The sequence below is a fragment of the Pseudopodoces humilis genome, chromosome 15, assembly GCF_049639895.1.
Source record: "Pseudopodoces humilis isolate 2021_Gansu_Grassland_sample_001 chromosome 15, ASM4963989v1, whole genome shotgun sequence".
Lineage (NCBI taxonomy): Eukaryota > Metazoa > Chordata > Aves > Passeriformes > Paridae > Pseudopodoces > Pseudopodoces humilis.
The window spans coordinates 15,716,639-15,736,063 of record NC_142214.1 but is presented as its reverse complement, the minus strand read 5'-3'; the positions used below and the strand labels follow the sequence as shown (position 1 = coordinate 15,736,063).

General features: G+C 39.2%; 1 long non-coding RNA gene across 2 annotated transcripts; it reads left to right on the top strand.

The window, feature by feature from the left end:
- Window positions 1–7,135: 7,135 nt before the first annotated feature.
- On the top strand, window positions 7,136–18,856 carry LOC148183088 (uncharacterized). 2 transcript variants are annotated; one of them, XR_015773873.1, is made up of 6 exons: window positions 7,136–7,247; window positions 10,715–10,795; window positions 13,109–13,279; window positions 15,254–15,422; window positions 18,276–18,399; window positions 18,832–18,856. It is a non-coding gene; the product is annotated as an uncharacterized LOC148183088 (long non-coding RNA). The 2 variants fall into 2 exon arrangements; XR_015773872.1 differs by having other exon boundaries at window positions 18,544–18,853.
- Window positions 18,857–19,425: the final 569 nt, after the last annotated feature.

The following is a 19,425-nucleotide window of genomic DNA, read 5'->3' as shown; positions in this document are numbered from 1 at the left end:
CATAAAAACAGTCCGAGTAAATGAAGAAAGACTTGAGCAAAGTTCTACTTCCAGATTAGAACACTAAATTATCCTCAGAATAAAGAAGAAAGGGCAAGTCGAGGTCAGGTTGTGAATGAATCGTTCAGAGCTAACAGTTGATGAGGTAAAATGATACAGCAACTTCTCAACTTGGTGAGATCAATTCTTTTAAACTCCATTGGCATTAGAAGGACAAATGTATGTCCTCGGGTGTGGGCTGCAGGGATGTAATCTGTCTTTTCAATGCACTTGATGATGAATACAAGTTTTTTCTGGTTTTCTGCTAACAACTATTACTTGACTTTTCAAATTTACCTCAAGACTTTCTTCAATTATGTGTTTTGATGTTACACATTAGAGTTTCTAAAGAAGCAGTAGAGATGTTTTGCCTCTCAGCTATTTGTGCTGCAGAAGGGCAATTAAACTGAGAATACTTATGGTGAAGTTTTGTACCTTTGCTTTAATAGATACAACAGTGCCTGATTTTGCTTCTCTCCAACTTTATGGGAGATTGTAATTGATTTTGCTATTGGGAACAAAACTGGGCCAGGCATTTTGAGCTGTAAATATCATTGGCATTTTGAAAATGGAAGTACTGTTAAATTGCAGTGCTGACAATGGATTATCCCACATGAAGCACGTTTCACTAAGTTTTATGTGTAGCCTAGTCATTATAATTCAAGATTTCTATGTGTGTGAGAAGCCTAATATACTATGTTTTTTACATAGTCCTGTATATATGTAAATGGAATTGTGGAACTCCCTTAATGCTTCAATAAATATGCCAAATGTCTGTAGCAACCTGCTGTTCACTGTGCCCAGATTGCTTCTTTGTAAGTAGGTATCAATCTTCAGTACTTGCAGCATTCAGCCTCTCCTGGTCCCTGATCAGGATCCATCTGTTCCACCGCATTTGGTAGTGTGGATTCTTTTATGATAGATATAGGTTTCAAAAATGTTAATCTCCAAGTGGTGCCTGATCCCTACTGGGTTATATTTGTCAGCATAACAGCTTCAAATTGCAAAGAGAGAAAGTCATGCACTTCCAGGTAATAAAGTGTTCTGTTGCTTGGTACATTGACATAGGCAGGGCAGATATTTTTTTTTTTTGGTCACTTTTTTTTCCTCAGTTATAACTTTATAAAGCTTAAAAACTATCTCTTGTTTTCATTCTGATTCACTGGAATAAAGCTGAAATGTTCTTTCTATATGGATATGGAGTATTGGAAGACAAGAATGGAGGACTAGATGCACCCCGGGAAAATAATTTATTTGATTTTTAGACATAATATCTTTTTCTTTGGTCCCTACATTCCTCCAGAAATGCTGAACCATGTCTGTTAAAATATGAAAAGTGTGGGAAATCTAAAGTGACCATATGGATAGATTACCTTTGAGGATTTATTTTCAAATATGATTTTGCACAAATGAATTGAAGCATTGGTTCAAATTTAGAAAACATATTATAGGTGTGCAAGTGGTTAAACATACTGGTTCTGCTGGGAATAGTTTTACAAATGTATTTGTGATGTAATGCCTGCACAAAAATACAGTTTTGTTCCAGATCTGATACGCTTGTAGTAACAGAAGGCATTATCATCTGCAAATAGGCAAGTGTTATGTTTTTGTTATTATGTATTAAGTGATTGTGAGTTTGACACTGTTGGAATCTGCCTTGAGCCGAGGTTCACAGACATTAAAGTCCATTGATGCTCTGATGGCACTGGGATGGCAGGGCTGCAGCTGCCTGGCAGCCCCTGGGTGTGAGGGACACTCCATAAATGTGAGCATGACCAAAGGGAGCCCAGAAACAGCCCTGGAAAACAGTGCCTGACGTTTGGCCTGGCGTGAGAGTGGTTTGCAGGTAGAGCTTTTGTCGGCAAAATGGTATTAGGAGTTACTATGGTTTGGAATTTATATGAACAGTTTTTAAAAATGAAAAGAGGTAAAGAAATTTACATGGGTATATTTGAATGCCAGATAAGACACATGTCTAAATATTGAAGGATGCTGGAAAATAGCATTTAGTCCTTTAGTTTAAATTAAATAACCTCAAGCATTCACTTCATGCTTTGAATGGTCATATACCTGGTCTGGATGTACTTAGCAACCCTGAGGCAATAAATTTATCCTGAAGCTTTGTAATAAATTAAGCTTTCTCTTTCAATGAATTATGCAAATCAGCATAAAATTGAAATTCTAAATTGAATATATGCTTGCATATTTTAAATGTTTTCAGGTTAAAAATGAATATTTCATACTCACATATCCCTTATAAATAACATCTAAGACTTGGTTAATAGGGTACATAAAACATCTGAAAGGCACAGCAGGACTGGCATATCAATGGGAGGGACTAGCCATGAATTCTTCTGCAATTTTACAGTGCTGCACAACTTCAGAGAGGTGGAGTTGCTCCTTTGCCATTCACAGACGGGAACTTCCTTTCCTAGCAAATAGCAAGGAATCACTACAGACACACTGAGCAGAACTGGACTTTTTGTCTGTTTAATTGGGAGCTCTTTGCATCACTAATTAACTGTTTACTCAGATCTTCAGCCTGGTGGGGCCAAGGAGAAGCAATAACTCTGCTGGGTCCTTTTTCTGCCTTTGCTGGTAGGGCTGCGTGGGTGACACGGCCTGGGCTGGTCGTGCTCTTCTCTTTGGGGTTCTTGGCACTGCAACTCCTTTAGGGCTTCTAAACATTTATTTACACTCTTATTTTTCTCACCAGTCACAAAATAATCTGAGTTTCTTCATCTCCTCCACCATAAACTTGTTTCAGGGACTTAATATTTATTATAAATCTTTGTGCACCCCTGGCATTTGAAATACCTGCTTTGGCTGATAGGTTCTGCTCTTGGGAAAATATTTCCATTTTTTAAAGTTTAGTGATAAACTTGATATCTTTGTGGCTTTTTAAAATTGGCCAGAGTGGTAGCCTTATTTTAAAAAATATTAGGAATCTTTCAATATCAAAATGTTAGCTTTTATTTCTAGGAGAATACTAAATTCAGGAAGAAGATTTTTGATGTACATTTTTAGGCCTCTACAAATAGTTAAACTATCAAAAAAACCAGTAGGGCTAACCATTGTTAAAAGCAGGGAAGGATGTAATTAGAACACAAAGAAAAGGAAAGCAAAACATCAACCCTCCTCCAAACTCTAGGAGTGTTCTTTTCATGCTTTCATTTTATTATCACTTTCTCTTCTACTTCATTTGAGACTAAGAAAAGTTTTTAATGTAAATTTTCAACCCCCCATCACAACCACACACTTAGATGTAATAAACACATATAATACACATAAATAATACAGGAAAATGATTTATTTAGTGCTTTTGCTGTGATTCAGGTCAATATCTACAATCCCAGTATAGTCACACTATAGGCAAGCTGGAGGAATGCTCACTGAGACAGAAGCTGGTTGACTTTTACACCCCAGCATTGCTGTCCTGACTTGCAGGTTTGACCTCTGTCTGCCACAGCAGCATTTCTTGCACTTTCCTTTGAAGCACCTGGCTCTCAGGAGGAAAAGGATCCTTCCAATTGTGCCAATCTACTACAGCAATTCTTGCATTCCCTTTTTTACTGGGAATAGAGTCAATCTATAAATAACTTGGAAATTCTGTGTTGGTCTTAATACATGGTTAAGCATATCAAAAAAAAAGTCCAGCTAGTATGTGGAAATTAATTTTATTTACTAGATTTCCTGAAAAGGTAGAATAGGAAACACTTTTCCCCCCCCTACCTAACAGCAAACACTGATGGCAACTGAAAAGCTCCGTATCACAAACTAATAAAATATGATATTGATAAAGAAAATAAAGAGTGGCTGTTTTTAAGAATGATTTCCCCAAAGTTAAAAATTGCAGATGCCTTTTATAGTGGTGTATAAAAACCAGCTTTGAACATGTTTTAGTCCTAACATATCTCTAGGGGGAAAATGATAAAGAACCCATTAAAGATTATTCCTGAAATTCCCATGAGCTTTTTTGAAAACCTGTAATAAAGTGAGCTTGTGTGGGCTGAGTGCTTAGGTAAAGCATGCCTGAAATTTGCTTGGAACTTGGCATGGAATTCTCTTTTGATGCGGGGAATTTTCACTAATAGCACCTGGTAAAGTCACTGCACTTTGTGATGCTGGTCCTAATTTTCCCTAGCACAAAAAGAGAGAGAGAAAATCTTTTGTTTTCCTAAATACTTTGTGGGATTACAATTTTCCAAAGCAACAAACCTACTTTGTACTGCACCTGCTGCTCAGACAGGCCATCTATGATGTATGAACTGATTGGTTTTTCCTCTGCCATATTTACAGAAGCTGCTTTCTAAGCAGAAAGTTTGAAGCCAAACCATTTTCTATAGCTAAAACCAACGAGTGTAGCATGATTTGACCCTTCAAAGTTGAGTTTTGCTTTACTTAAAATATATTTATTTATGGAATGTTATGGATGTTCAGTTCTTAGCTATCACATAGCTACTTTATAGAGCTCCTTAAGTTTATAAATGTCCAGGTCTGGGGCACCCAACACAGAAAATTAACCTGCTGGAATGAGTCCAGAGGAGCCACTCAGATGCTCGGAGGGCTGAAGCACCTCTGTGGTGAAGACAGGCTGAGAGTCAGAGGAGAAGGTTCTGGGGAGACCTTAGAGCACCTTCCAGCACCTAAATGGGCCACAGCAGATATGGAGAGAGACTTTTGAAAAGGACAAGGGTGGATGGCCTTAAGCTGACAGAGAGATGATTTAGATTAGATATTAGGACAAAATTTTTCCTCTAAGGGTGGTGAGGCACTGGAAGATATTGCAAGGAAGGGTTGTGGACTCCCCATTCCTGGCAGTGTTCAGGACCAGGCTAAATGGGGCTTTGAACAACCTGGTGAAGGTGTCCTTGCCCATGGTGGGGGGTTGGAACCACATGTGAGGCTTCCAACCCCAAACCTTCTGTGATTCTGCATATCTGCTCAACAGCTGTTTGCTCCCCAGCTGTACTGATGGATTTTTCCATCCTCAACACAGGACACTGCATTTGTCTTTGTTTCAGCATGAGAGTCCTGTCAGCCTGTAGCTGCAGCTTCCCAAGGTCACCAGCTGATCAAGCACTCCTCCCAGTTTGTTCCCGTAAGCCACATCCCAGAGTCTGACAGGGTTCAACCGACAGGAAAATACAGATCCAGTGTATATTGATGTAGATCCAGCTGCTGCAACCCTATTGTTTTTCTCAGTTGCAATGAATGCTCATAGTTCAAACCTTTGTGAGTTGCTGCTTCTCTGCAGAAACTCAGAAATTCCTGAGTTACTTTGTTCAATTTCTTCTTGATTCTGCTGATGCCAGGAGCTGTAGGATGCCTCTCTTTCCCCTGGCAGCCTGATTCAGAGAGACAGGGATGATTATGAGGTTCTCTGCTCCTTAGGGTGAGTCAGTTCATACCTACTGAAAACCCTCTAAGCTGCTTCCCTGCTTCTTCTCTTTTTCCTTGGGGCCCACCAAGTGGGAGCAGCTGCTTTGCATGCCCGGTGTGCTGCTGTGTGCTCAGCAGATATCACCCACATTGCTGTGTGAGTACACATCGTTAGCAGCTCTGTGCCAGCTGATGTACATCAAAGGGAAGAATGAACTAAACCCCAGTTTCTGGTGTCACTGCAAACCTCAGCTTATCCACTCTAATATTTCCTCTTCAAAAAAAGGTGATAAAGGAGATCAGAACTTCTGTGTGATTGAAAAGTCATCGTGCACTATTCAGTTGAGCAGTGTAGTTACTGGATGTTATATCCTGGTCTTGCTGATTGAAACCACACAGCTACCCTCACTGGGCTAGTTTGTTACACTTTGGCTCTTTTAATAACAGCTTATTTATCTCTTGCATTCAGTGGTTAATGGTATTTGTACAAGAAAAACTGTTCCTTGGTCTTCAAAACAATTTTACAATACTGTGCTCATCAACACTGAAAACTCAGTGTGAGTCACTGTACTTAAAAGATACTGAGATGAAGAAGTAAAACAGTAACAAATGGAAATTAAAAGTGGTAGAAGTACACAATGTCTTTTTTAATAGCTCTGAGGGGTGATGTGGTTATGTAGTAATGAAAAGTTACAGCTTCTCATTCTTTTTTATCTGAGACAGTGAAATTGCATCTGGAACTTCAGAGCAGAGTGGAGCACCTCCACAATTCAGAGGCACTGTATTAAAACTTCCCTCCATCTCATTAGCTACTTTTTCTGTTATTTGGTAGTCTAGACAACATATTATTATATTCCTTTGGGAATTCAGGTGTGACTTCCAGAGGAATTTAAGAATTTAGGTACTGATGCTCTGAGCTCCTTTGGAAAGCTTAGGTAACTCAGAGCTCAACATTAAGAACTGGGCCATATCTTTTCCAAAGTCTAGCGCAACGCTTCAACATACCTGATGCTTGAGCTTTGTAACCATATCACAGTGGTTCAAATTCAAAACTTACATTCCTTCCAGAACCACATTTTTACCTTCTAGGAAAGTTTAAGAGAGTCTTGTTTTCTATCTGATTAAAAACAGGAACAATGAAGGAACTCGAGGGAATACAGGGAATTTTCTTGTAGTTCTGCAACTTAGAGTGCTACAAAACAGTAAACAGGATTTCAGAGTTGCAGGGTAATAAGAACTAACCCGCCTCTGCCTGACCAGGCCCTCCTCTGGAAGGCTGCACTTTATTTCCTGGGCTTAGTTCTGGTCCCCTCACTTCAGAAAAAACGCTGAGGGGCTGGAGCTTGGCCAGAGATGGGAACAGAGCTGGGGAAGGGTTTGGAGCACCAGGAACAGCTGAGGGAGCTGGGGTGGTTGACTTCTGAAAAGGAGTCTTGGGGGGACCTCCTCACTTCTACAAATCCTCAAAAGGAGGTTGTAAGCAGATTGGAGTGGAGCTCTTCTCCTGGGTAGCAAGTGCCAAGAGCAGAGGACACTGACACAGTGCAGCAGGTGCTGAGGAATGCACCCAGTACAGGTGGCTGGGGGCCCCAGAGAAGAGGCTGGGAATTGCCTTCCTTTGGAAAAGAAAGAGCACCTGTGGCTCATGTGACCGTGACACTCCCCCTGCTCCGAGGAGATAAAAGCCCAGAGGTGGCTTTATTCAGGATCCCTCCTTGGAAGCACCAGCTTGTGTTGTTATTCTATTATTTAGTTGCACCTGGAAGAAATAATTTTAAGGATCTTGATGACTGAGACTCTGCTGTGGGAACCCAGAGCTTGAGCTGGTAAGGAAACCTGGTGGCTGTGAGTGTGGGGTGGCCTCTGTCCCGGCTCAGCAAGTGCTGGCTCCTGGACAGGGAAGCTTCCTTACATGGGGGAGGTTTAGATGGGAAGTTAAGAAGAATTTCTTCTCTGAAAAGATGGTCAGTCATGGGAACAAGCTGCCCATGGTAGAGGTAGAATCACTGTGGCTGGAAGTGCTCAAAAGCTGTATGGATGTGTCTTTGGGGGATATGGTTTAACAGTGCTGCTGGGCTAATGGTTGGACTGGATGATCATAGAGGTCTTTTCCACCCTAAGAATTCTATGATTCTATGGCTCTGTACCAGCTTGCCTTTCAGATTGTGAGTAGTGATAGGCCCACAATAAAATCGGTTTTAAATTGACGAATATAAGAGGCAATATAGCACTCCATAGAAAATAATTTAAAGAGTCATCAAGAAAATAAGAGAAGGGTTTCTAGGGGTTTCAATTTTCATTGTTCTTTAGTGCCTTTCCATTGGGCCATTATTCACATCTGGTGTGAAATCCAGCTCAAGGCAATTTGAATAATTACATTTGCAATTGTCTGTTATCTCAAAGGCCTCCCCTGCAGTATTCTGTTGTCAGCTTCAGCTGAGGAACTGGTGGGTTAATGAGGGAGACTGAAATACCTTCTGATCCAGACAGGTGGTATTCTCAAATCAGACAGAGCTGGCAGGACAACACAGTGAAGCTCTAGCTGCCACTGCCTGCAGCTGGAATCCTTTGGTACCCAGAGCTGTCAGTACAGAACTGCTCATGGACTCTGAGATTAGGCTATAGAAAGGGAAGCAAGGACTTCAAAGCTACGCTGTGCTCTGAGTTTTTACAAGCAGCTTGGAGATCCTGGTATTTCTGAATATGCATGTGTTTAATCTAAACACCATATGGTTTTGCTGACCTATGCAATGTTGATATTTCTACCCTAATTTGTATGTGTTTCTCTGTGCACTGCCTGGTTTAGTTCTAGGAAAATGGTTAGAGTGCTGCTGAGTCAGTGCAGCTGGGATAATGAGTCGACCTACTTTTCCTGTCTCATTGGGACATCTATGCATTGTTGGAAGAAAAAATTAATTGCTACAGATAATCCTTTCCATGGCATAGTCAATGTGGAAAATCACTTCACCTATCACTATATTTGTCCCTGAACCCAACCATAAAAGCAGCCTACAGCAATAATACTAGGAACAGCACTAGCTGAGAAAAATATTAAAGTTGTATTCATGTCTAACAACTGTGCAGCCCAAGGTCATAAAGTGAGTGCACAAAGCACCAAAGAAAGGGTGGGCTGAAGCAAACTACTTTTTGTAAACTTTGCAAAGGAATGGTGAAGAAATAGAAAGTCTTCATTCATGCAGTATCTTTTGATACAAGCTATTCACTTTTGAAATGAGTAAGGATCAATGCAAAAAAATCTTGATTCTTGTCTACAAGTCTTTTATGTGCCAGCTTTAAGGTAAAACACTGTTCTGTTCCGTGTGTAGAAGTGTTGCAACAACTAGAATCTATTTCAGTAAAGTAGGTCTGAAATCAGGGTGACTTCCAGGTTCATGAAGTTTTATACATGTAGTTACACATTGTACCCACCATACCTGACTGGCCAGAATTTAGCACTTTATCTGAGAGTTTATCTGTCTTTGTGGAGTTTTTTCAGCCATGGAACTCACCTGTGGTAGTGCTGGTAGGAGAGAGCACTGAGATTAAGCATAGCTTTTTGATGATGATAGACACAGCATCAATTTGCTGTGTGCCTACTCAGATTCATCCCTAAAATAGCCCTGGGATATTTGCCAGGTCCAGGGAGCGATGTCCAGTTTCATGCAGAGGTACTGGCTGAGGTCCTAGCAGCCGTGCAGTGTATCCAGCACACCCAGTGTGCTACCCCAGGGTACTTGTGCAGTTATTCCAGTTCTGGAATGAGGCTTATGGTGGAGTTAGCTGAGCTGTCCCAGCATAGTTCATCCTCACACAGTCATGAAATACCCATAACGTGAGCTGTGCAGAGAGATCCCTGCATCTTGAGTACCCTGATCAGGCAAGGAAGCAACTGTGAGTTGATGTGGAACTCTAGAAGAGAATACATCAAAATGATTAAAAAAAAAAAGTGGCCAAAGCACAAGAGTTTATATGGGAATGTGGGTATGAAAATTACCTGGATAGCAGCCATTTCACTGCTGAATTCACCCTGGTACTCTGTTTTTCTAGAGCTCATAAAAAGAGTATAAATTAACAATGCCAGCTGTGTGCATGGAGCACATTTCTGGTATTTGCTACGTAACAGTGTCTTTCCTACAAAGCTACTCAATTTTCTGTGCTGTGGGCAGAGCTCTGTGTTCCTGCAAGGCTACCAGAATATCTGCTCCTCACTTGCCAGCAGTCTGGCAGTAAACCCAGTGTGCCTGGCACAGGAAGATCAGTGCAGGTTTTCTTCCCTGTGTGGAACAGATTTGCCTGCTGCTCTGAATACACCTGGGCCATGTACCTCCATCCTGGGATCTGCATGGGAGAAACAGGCTGCTGCTCATCCATTCTTCTAGCAGATGTAATTTCATGGGTTTTAGCAAGTTAAAGCATCTCTGGGGCAGTTTATGCCTGTGTGGAGTGGTCCCAGGGCTGCTCGTGTAGAATGTTGAGATACTTGTCCTTCCTGGCTCATCCCATGATCTCTGTGAGGTTGTGTCTTTCTCCTGAAAGCCTACACCTGTGTGAGGAGTCACAGCCTTCTCTGTTCCTATCAGTGATTCAATTTACCTGTTTTATCTGTGTGTTCTGTCCCCCCTCTGCTGGGAAAGGGGCAGAGATATGTTTCTTTATCTCCAAGGACTGCTTAACTGATGCTGCATTTCAGCACTGAATATTAAAGTCACAGAGATGGTTTATGCAGCAAAACAATAAAGTATTCATAATTCTGCCTCACATGAGAAATAAGACAACCGTACAGTTTAAAATAAATCTTCAGCTAACTCTAGACATATATAAAGTTGCTCAATATTATTAATTTTGCTCTCCACAGTCCAGTCATTTTCTTCATTCTCCTCTGAGATTCCTGACTGCAATTTCTCTCTAAATGCAGCAATAGATATCCTGTTTGAATGCAATTCTGAAAATTGTGCATTTCTTTATTCTAACCCAAGTTTCAGACATATTGAAAACACGCTCTTGGACACTACTTCCTTTGGAAGATTTTAAGGATCTTACAAGAGAACCCTCTTCCCATGCTAGGATTGGACAAACTATGATGGGGAAGAAAACCACTTGTTATTCATGAGAGAAACATATTTCCAATTAAAGTATGTGCATCTAGTGAATAATTTTAGATTTCAGTATTCATCTTCTGTTGATTTCCACCCTACCAAAGCAGACATGCTCTTACAATCCTGGAGATGTGAAACTGTAGAATTTAGTGTATTTGGGAAATAATGCTAATATTTTTGTTTGAATTCCGTTCAAGATGTCACTTGGGCTGCATGCTGGTGGATTAACATCATAATAGGAATGAATGCACGCACCAAGTGCATAAAGGAAATGACAGGTAGGTACACAGAAAATGCATTTTGAGTTTTCTGAATGTGAATGGTTCACATTGTCTGAAAGTGTTGATGAACTCCCACAGACCTCTCTGAGATAGCACTTTAGAAACACAGCCAAATTCTGTGTAAGGAGAAAATTCTGAAACTGAGCCAGGTTAGGGAAATTACTTGAAGTGACATTCGGTTCTTTAGGCCTGAAGGGTATTTTTATCCTATGAGGATTTAATCTATATTATGGATGCATATGAGGAAAGAAAAGATAATTTTGGATAAAGAATGTTCATGGTGTGCTCTCCATGACTTTGATTAAATTCAGTCACCCTTCATTAAGGCTAAATCTAATTAAGGTATGTTTTTCCCCCTTATACTTTCACTGGTCTGCTTATATCTTTTAAGGTCAGTGCAAGGTAGAGTTACCCTGCTTGAATGTAAAATACTTGTAATTCCTGTATTTTCATATATTTGCAAGAGAAATTCTTGTTTTCTTCGTTAGGTTTTGAACTTTGTCTTTATTTCTGTGATATTTTTTCTTATTTGCATGTTTTTCAGTGATAGTTTGTATTTGGAAGCATTTATATTTTTGAGAGCAACTGCAATGCAGTCTGTTTAAATGCATTGCAAAGCGTGTTTGCCGTGATTGCAAAGAAAACACAGTCTAATTTTAAGATATTCCACTTACTTTTAATTGGAGTACTGGCACTACAGCTATGGTGGAGTGTAACTCTGAGGTGCTCTGATGGGTAATGTGTCATAATATATGCAATGAGTTTTCTTCAGTAAAGCCACATAGAAAAGTTCCCAAACAGCTAGGGATAAATCACACCACTAGTAGTTTCTGGGCACTGTAAGACAGCATTTCCTCCTAAAGTTAGTTACTCATAATAATAATAGGAACATTAGGCTTGGGTCTGATCTATGCTTACTAAACATTATTGAAAATAACATAGAAGATTACTGCAATAGGAAGATTTTCCTTCTTTGCCTTGATTGTTAAGAAGTGCTTTTTATTTTGCTTCTTTCACTTTTCCATGTGCATCCACTTTTCACTTTGTCTTTTTTTTCCCTCAATTATGTAAAATGTTCCTTTAGGCCTTTCAATGACAGTTCTGCAAGGGGATAAAACAATGTTTAAAATCTCTCTGACATGAAACTGTCCATTTGTCCAAACAAAAGGCCAATGTATTACATTCTTTAGTGGTGCCGTCTTTTTTTTTAATGTTTTCATAAAAAACACCTGGTTAGCTAATGAAATTTAAAATGAAGACTATAAGTATTTAAATAACCTGATCTTTAACTTTCCCGTTCTAGATACATGTTATGCCCACTTCACTAGAATTCCAGTCTCATTAAAAGATGAATTTATAATGAGGCTGAAGAAAACCTGTCATATTTGCAAGACAGATCGGTTTGCAAAGCTACCAGGAATTTGATATATTTATCACAGTAGTTCTTGCAACTCATACTGCTACATGTATAAACCATTTTCCCAGCTCTTAGAGCTATTATTAGAGTAAAACATATTTGTGTTTCCTCTAGTTCTGTTTGCATCTTACTAAGGAAGAAGTTGTGGCGTCTTGTTTTCCTTCTGTCACAGGCACCCATTCTATGTGATCTCCTTCCTGTGCCACTTTAGTTCTGCAAAAGAAAGCTTTTTCTCAAGAGCTTTAGACATTTTCTTGTTTACAGAAGAGTTTATAAGAGAGTACTTCAGAAAAGTCTTCTGATCATGAATCTCTTCCTGGATGCAAACTTACGTTCCTGATTGTTGAGATACTCAGAACAGTATTACTCAAAATCAGCTTCATCCATAATTTAGGTATTGATGAGACCCAAATTCCCCCCCTGTATTTTAGTGGGCTGGGTGAAGAGTTAGTTATGGAGACTGAGAGGCAGAAAAAAATGTGGTGCTCTTATAGTGCATTGTCAAGAATAGAGAGATAATTTCCTGGGTACGGAGAATCAATTGCACTGTCTGAAGCCCCATGCTGAATGACAGTGATTCTTCCAGAGCACACAGAACTGTGCAATTATCATTTGTAATGTAGGGGATTAAACATTTTTCAGTTGATTATACAGTATCAAATCTTAAGGCCTTTATTTTATTACTTCAACAAGTTCCTAGTTTAAATTTGTCTTTAAAAATACAGATAATCAATTGTATGCACAGCTGGTCTTTGTAACAACCTGCTCCTTTAATGTGCTTTGCCTCTCATCCTACTTGTTCATCACTCTACCCCTTGCATATCTCACCTTAAATTAACTTCCAAACTCCTGAGGGGGGGTAGTGAAACAGAACTTGTATTTGTGTTTTTCAGTGCCATTCAGTAAATGTAAAACTTGAAAGGGCTGTGTGTGCCCCCTGTGAAATGAAGAGGGAGAAATGACCAGGAAATACTTGATTTAAATAGGAAGGAAGGACCTGTGAGTGAATCCAAAGAGATGTTACACTGCTTAACAAAGTGTTAGCCTGTGATGTGACTGAAGAGGTAAGTTGTGCAAGTTGTCCTGCTCAGCAGAGTAACAGGGCAGTTGATATGTTAGCTGCTGCAAGAGCTGGTATAATTTGCTGCCTGGAAGGAAAATTTTGAAGCACTAATTAAAGCTCCCTATTTTACAGTCTTTTCAATAGTTTTATTTTTAATATAAGTGTGAATGTACTAAAAACCGAAAATGCTTATCTTGACATTGTAGCTTGTGTCTTTTAGAAGAGTTACAATTTGAGACTGACTCTGATAAATCAACATCTCTGCCAGCTGAAGGGGATGAGGTGTCCTGGATGGAGTGGGAAGTGCAACTTCAGGTTATGCAGCAGCCACTGCAATAGAAGCAAAGCTGCTTCTCCCAAAAAGCTGTTGCTGCTTTTTGAAGGTGTTGACTATCACAGTCAAACTCTTTTAGTTGTTTTGGGAAGAGGTGTTGCCTCGGAGTGATGGATGTTTTTCAAATATGGCATATTTGAACGTGATTACCATGTTTACTTTCTTGCTGGAGAGGAGCTTAATCAAAATCAGCAAGTGTTTAGCATTCCACTGTTTCATAAATTGTTGGCAGGGATTCAGAGGTCTTGCAGTGCAACTGGGAAAATTGAAGGTGTTCAAGGACTAAGAGAAGAGCAAGGATAAGTGAGCTTAGCTGTCTGCTTGAAAATGCAGGGATGTACAGGAAACAGCAGTGGTGCCATATGGGCTATACCATGGAAGTATAACTGTGCTGAATTACATTCCAGAACAAAAAACCCACATCTGCTTCATGATGTTTGTAGTTTAGTGTGGCCACAGCTGCATCTAGATGTTTAGAATTCTGATATTATTTTTAACTGACTAGAGCAATCTTTAAATTGGGTAAGTATGTGAGCAGATTGAATGTACCAGTCCTGTTTTACAAGGAAAACTGCTCTTCAGCTTAAAATTTTAGGGATATGTACTAGGAATACTTTACTGAATTACTATTATGATTTATAAAACATAACAATATCCTTTTGCTGTAAAGTTTATATTAAAATATGATTTCTGTTTTCCTTCTGAAAACTTTATGTAATTAGACAATGCAACAATAGTTGGTTTCTGTTCACGCTTTTCTTATTTTTATTTTTTTAGTAAAAAATGCTACCTAATCTAGACTACTCTCATTATAATCCAGGTAGATTTTTCATTTTTTTTCAGAGTATCATCTAAAGCAAATGAAATAATGAAGGGAGCACCCTATCTGGTTGTTAAGGTCATGACTTTATACAGTGCTTTCATTAGAACAATCAGAATTTATGCTGTATTTTAAGGAACTCTTGAGTGATACGGTTTGCAATTTAGATTAGTTTACCTCTGGATTTTCCTCTGAAGTTATATACTGTCTTCAGTTATACAAAAATCTAATAAGTAATTAATCCATTTTGCACACATAAAACCTCTAGGTGAAATGCAGTAAAGTACTTGTAATAAACCCTGTATTACACTAATGAAATAATTAAATGAAAATATCTCCTTTATATATTTCATCAGAGATTTTGTAGTGTACTTCTTTTCACTGCATGCAGTTGCTAATGGGAGAGGGGATTCCATTTTGTCACTTTTTATGAGTGGATTTTTTGTTTTACATTCTGCAAGCATGGTTTTCTTAGATTTTAATTAACAAAATATTTGAAAACTCCAGGTGAATCAGGGATGAAGTGAATATCTGATAAAACTGTGGAGTGAGACAGTACAAACTGTTTCTCATGGAAATCAGGAGCAGCTCAGGGTGCCAATTGTCCTGTACAAAAAGAGAGTGCAAATATTCATGTATTAAATTCAATCATTAGCCTGGAAATTCCAGCACAAAATTGTAAAGTCCTGTTCAAGGCTGGTTATGCTCACAGGTGCCAGAGTTGTGCTGTGTGACCTCTCCCCCCTGCCCTGCTGCGTTTCTTGGACGGTGGGAGATTGTTACAGGGAGAGGGGCACTCGGGCACAAATGCCTCTCTTCAGGTCGGGGATGCCAAACTGTCTCATCAAGTGAGGATGTGGTCTGGGAGAAATGAATGCAGAGGCCTTTGGAGATGTGTCACAAAATGCACGTGAAGAAAAGTCACAGAGGAATTGTCACAGGATGGATTCTATAACCTCAATGGTTTAAATCTTCTAACTACAAGACTGAGTGAGCACTCTGGTCTTTTTTCTTTCGCTTTTCCAATGCACTAAGTGAATATTCTCCCAAGTCTGTAAAAATTACTTTTTTGAGTTGGAGCCAAAAACCAGCTGAGCAAAATATTTTGCTCCACTGCTGTCTTTAAAGCAGACACAATTCAAGTGCCTTTCAAAGCAGGAGCATCCTAATCACCTGGAGAATCTCTCAGCTGCTTGCAGGATTTCTTCTGCTGGACAGAAGCAGGTACAAAACCATCCCTGTCCCCACTGCTGCAGCTCTGGTGTGCATAACAGGGAGGTTATTTCTACATCTAATTCTTTTAACTCCTGTCCTTTCTGGGTCCTCTCAATGATTTATTTCCAAACTTTAAACCTCTAAAAACATTCTGTGGTGCTTTCCAGTTCTGTGATCTCCTTGTGACTGGTCCCTCTGTTCCCCACACTGCAAGGTGCAGCAGTGCTGCCTTTTGCTCAGCCCTATGATGTGAGCTCGGATCACTGGCTCAGGATAATGGAAGGGCAGCCACCTCCCCTGCCTCCATCCCTCAGTCAATCCACTCTCATTCAGATGTCTTTTTATTCCTGCTGTGAGCACATTCCTCCCTCACAATACTGAAGCTATCTAGGAGCTCTGTTCATTTCATCAGCATTTCCTTTTTGTTGCCCATTTGGGTTCTGCAACTCTTCTACCCTGTAAGTCCTTTTTTTTTTTTTTCCCCTTCTTTTTTTAGTTCTTTTATATTGCTCTTTCTGTTTAGAATGGGATGCACTTATCAGTCCTCAGGAATACATTTATTTTCTGTTATTCCCCCCAAGCTCAGAATTTGATGCTGATTGCTTTAGCCTTAGTACTTCATTGTGTTAAGCAGCTGTTCAGATTTAAGTATAAGAAGTTAAACTATTAAAATTTTAACACATGCTTTTCCCAATCACAATGGGTGGTACATTTAGCTTTTTCCTGAATGGGAAGCTAAAGGCCTTGATAGGAATATAAGTTGAATTAAATCTTTAGTGAATATGGAGCACATACCTATAATATATATGTATTTAAGTATAGGTATTTTACCTAAGTACCTTAGGTACTTTCCTAAGTATAGGTATTTTACCCTGATTTGAAGTTCTTCCCAACAAGAAACATATTCTTGTTTCTCTGATTAACTGCAGTTACTGACTTAAAAAAAAAATAGTGCTTTTACAGATAATTAGGGGAGGGTGTTTTGCTGGTTCACTTCTCTGTTTTCTCATTAGACAGGCATCTATTCATCATTCTCAGGTTCTGTAGACAAGATTTTTCTGCTGACTTTGTACTAATGTAACTTACACAGTTCTGGCAGCTAAGCCTTAGTTATAGCATTATTTTATTGTTGGAAGCTATTCCTGAACTGCTCTTGTTAAAGAAAGGGTGTATATATTTTTACTTACCTGTCTCTTTCAGTGATGGAAGAGAGCACTTGAAAAATAAGGGCCAGAACTGTAAAACTAATATTTAAAATTCAATTTTAAGACAGTCTTGTTGCACATTATTTTTATATGTTTTGAATATAGACAATTATTATTTCCCTCCTATCCCAAATTTTTTGGAATACTCTGCTTTACTTCCTTGAAAATATTTGTTTATGGACAGCAGAAAAATCAAAGTAAGTTCATACTATAGTGATAGACTTGATAAAAAATTCAAGTTGAAGAACTCTCTGAAGATACTTCAGCTTGATTTGCTTTGAAAAGCTTACTTGTCTGAGTAGAATGACTGGAAAAGGGTATTGTACAGGAAAAGCCCGTTTATGAATGCCTGAAATTTTTGAAGTTATTTCTGAATAGATTGATTCATATTCAGATTAGCTTCCTGCCAGATGGAGGGAATTTACAGTAAATCAGTTCTTGGCAGGAGAGAAATAAAAAACGAACAACATCTGCTTATTTATAAAAGTTGTCCTATTCTTTTTCTATTATTGGTGGAGCACAAATTACCTACCCAAAGAAAGTTTTATGACCAATAAGCTGTGGAATGTTAAAGCTCACAGGGATGAGAAAGCATTTGTGTTTACAAAAGAGGTTGACACCAGAGCATGTTTACAGATCGTACATGGCACCTTTGCGTAGCACAGCCACTGCTGCTCAGCATCTGTCTGCTGAGCTCCTGTTCCAGCACTGGCTCTTGAAAAGCCTTGTGGCTCCCAGAAGTTATTTTAGGCTGTGATCTTGCAGACGTGTTTCTGTAGGCAAACTCAAAGTCAAACATTCCACGTCCACAGAGGAGGAAGGCTCATGAGTATGCAAAAACCTTAATAGCTCCCTTTTGACCCATGCAGATGAAACTGTCCTGTGTGGTCCCATTAATATTTCTGTTCCCAAGTTCATATTTTATAAGTTGGATATTGGAGAGCTCAGATATTAGGTCAATATATTTGACTGCTCCTTTGTAATGACCTTACTGTGATGGGCGTGCCTGGGTTTTTAATAAGCAGGTTTTTTACAGTATTGACATTTTAATGTACATGTACATAAAAAGAGAAAGCTCTGGACTTCTCAGTGTCATTGATGTCCAAGTACTGGCTCAAAGCTGCCTCAGTCAGAGGTTAGATGACTGAAGCAGGAGTTAACAGCATCCTTCTGGTATGAATAGCTCACAGTGATCCTTCAGTAATTGCAGTTCATGATCAACAAAAGCTGGAAGTGACAGGCAATGACAAGGGCACAGTCATGATATTTCCCATCATAACTTTGTTCACCAAAAATACCATGCTGTTCTCTACCCACATATTTCTAAGTAGAAATAGATGCAGAACAGTGTTTTGTTGAAGTTTAGAGATAAGACATCCTTGGAATGTTGGTAATTTATTTTCTTTACCTCACTAACTGGCAGATTCCTGAAGGAACACCTGGGCAGAGGAGCAGAGTGGAGACAAAGGCACCACAGCAACTTGTCCATGCTCAAGGATCCCTGGTGGCTGTTCACACGTTTATCAAGGGTGATCCCCAGCTGCAAGGTTACTTGAGCACTTTAAAATACTCAGCATCCTCCTGCTTTCAGCCCATTTGTCCCAGCATGGCCCTCTCCCTTCTGTGTGGTCGTGGGCTGTAGGATCTGCTGGCTCTGAGTGGATCCCGGTGCTCCTTCTGTTTTTCCCCAGCTCAGGAAACCCCTGTGTGCTGCAGTTTGCTGTGGGATGCAGCTGCTCAGGATCTGGTCACCTTGGTGGATGAAGTCACAGCTCTCATGTCTTTGTGAGATTTACATGGAATTTAATCATCTATGGCAGATTTAAGATTGAAATTTTTTCTTCTCCTCTTATTTGTGAAATTCTATCATCCTGACCTAGAATACCAGACGTTTTGATTCCCTCCAGTTAAAAATGTAATTATGTCAGATATTTTATCAGCAAATCTACCAGGAGATATTATTGCTTTCTATTTTTCAGATGCTGCCTGTCAAAGGACTTAGAATTAGGACTCTTGTCCTTGGCCAAAAAAATGCCAAGGTAATAATCTCAATGATGATAGCCAGAAATGGCTGACGAATGAAGCCTGAAGTAATACAGTCATTAGATGACATTTTCTCTTTTCTGAATGTATAATACTGCTACTTCTTCTTGGGTAGCAGCAAAAATGTGCTAATGTAATTTGAAAATTATACTGGGAAAAATGCATATTTTCAAATAATTCCCACTTTATGTTGGTTGATATACAGAAATTGTAGTTTTGTTCTATAAAATGACTGTGTTTTGGAGACTAAATTTGAACTTCAAAGTGAATTAAAAGATTAGGCCATGATTAATGTTTAGCTTATTCTGTAAAATATATGCCTGAAAATATGTTAAGAAAGCAGCATTATAGAGTAGTCATTTACCATGACATTCAGTGGATTTAAATAGGTATAACACTGCAGGGTTACAGCAAGAAAAGACCATGACTATCAAAGGTGAAGCAGAAAAATTCTGTTGGGACTAAAGGCCAGTGATAATAAATAGAATATGAAAATGTTGTTACTTTAGTTTTAAATTGCTTTTTGGGCT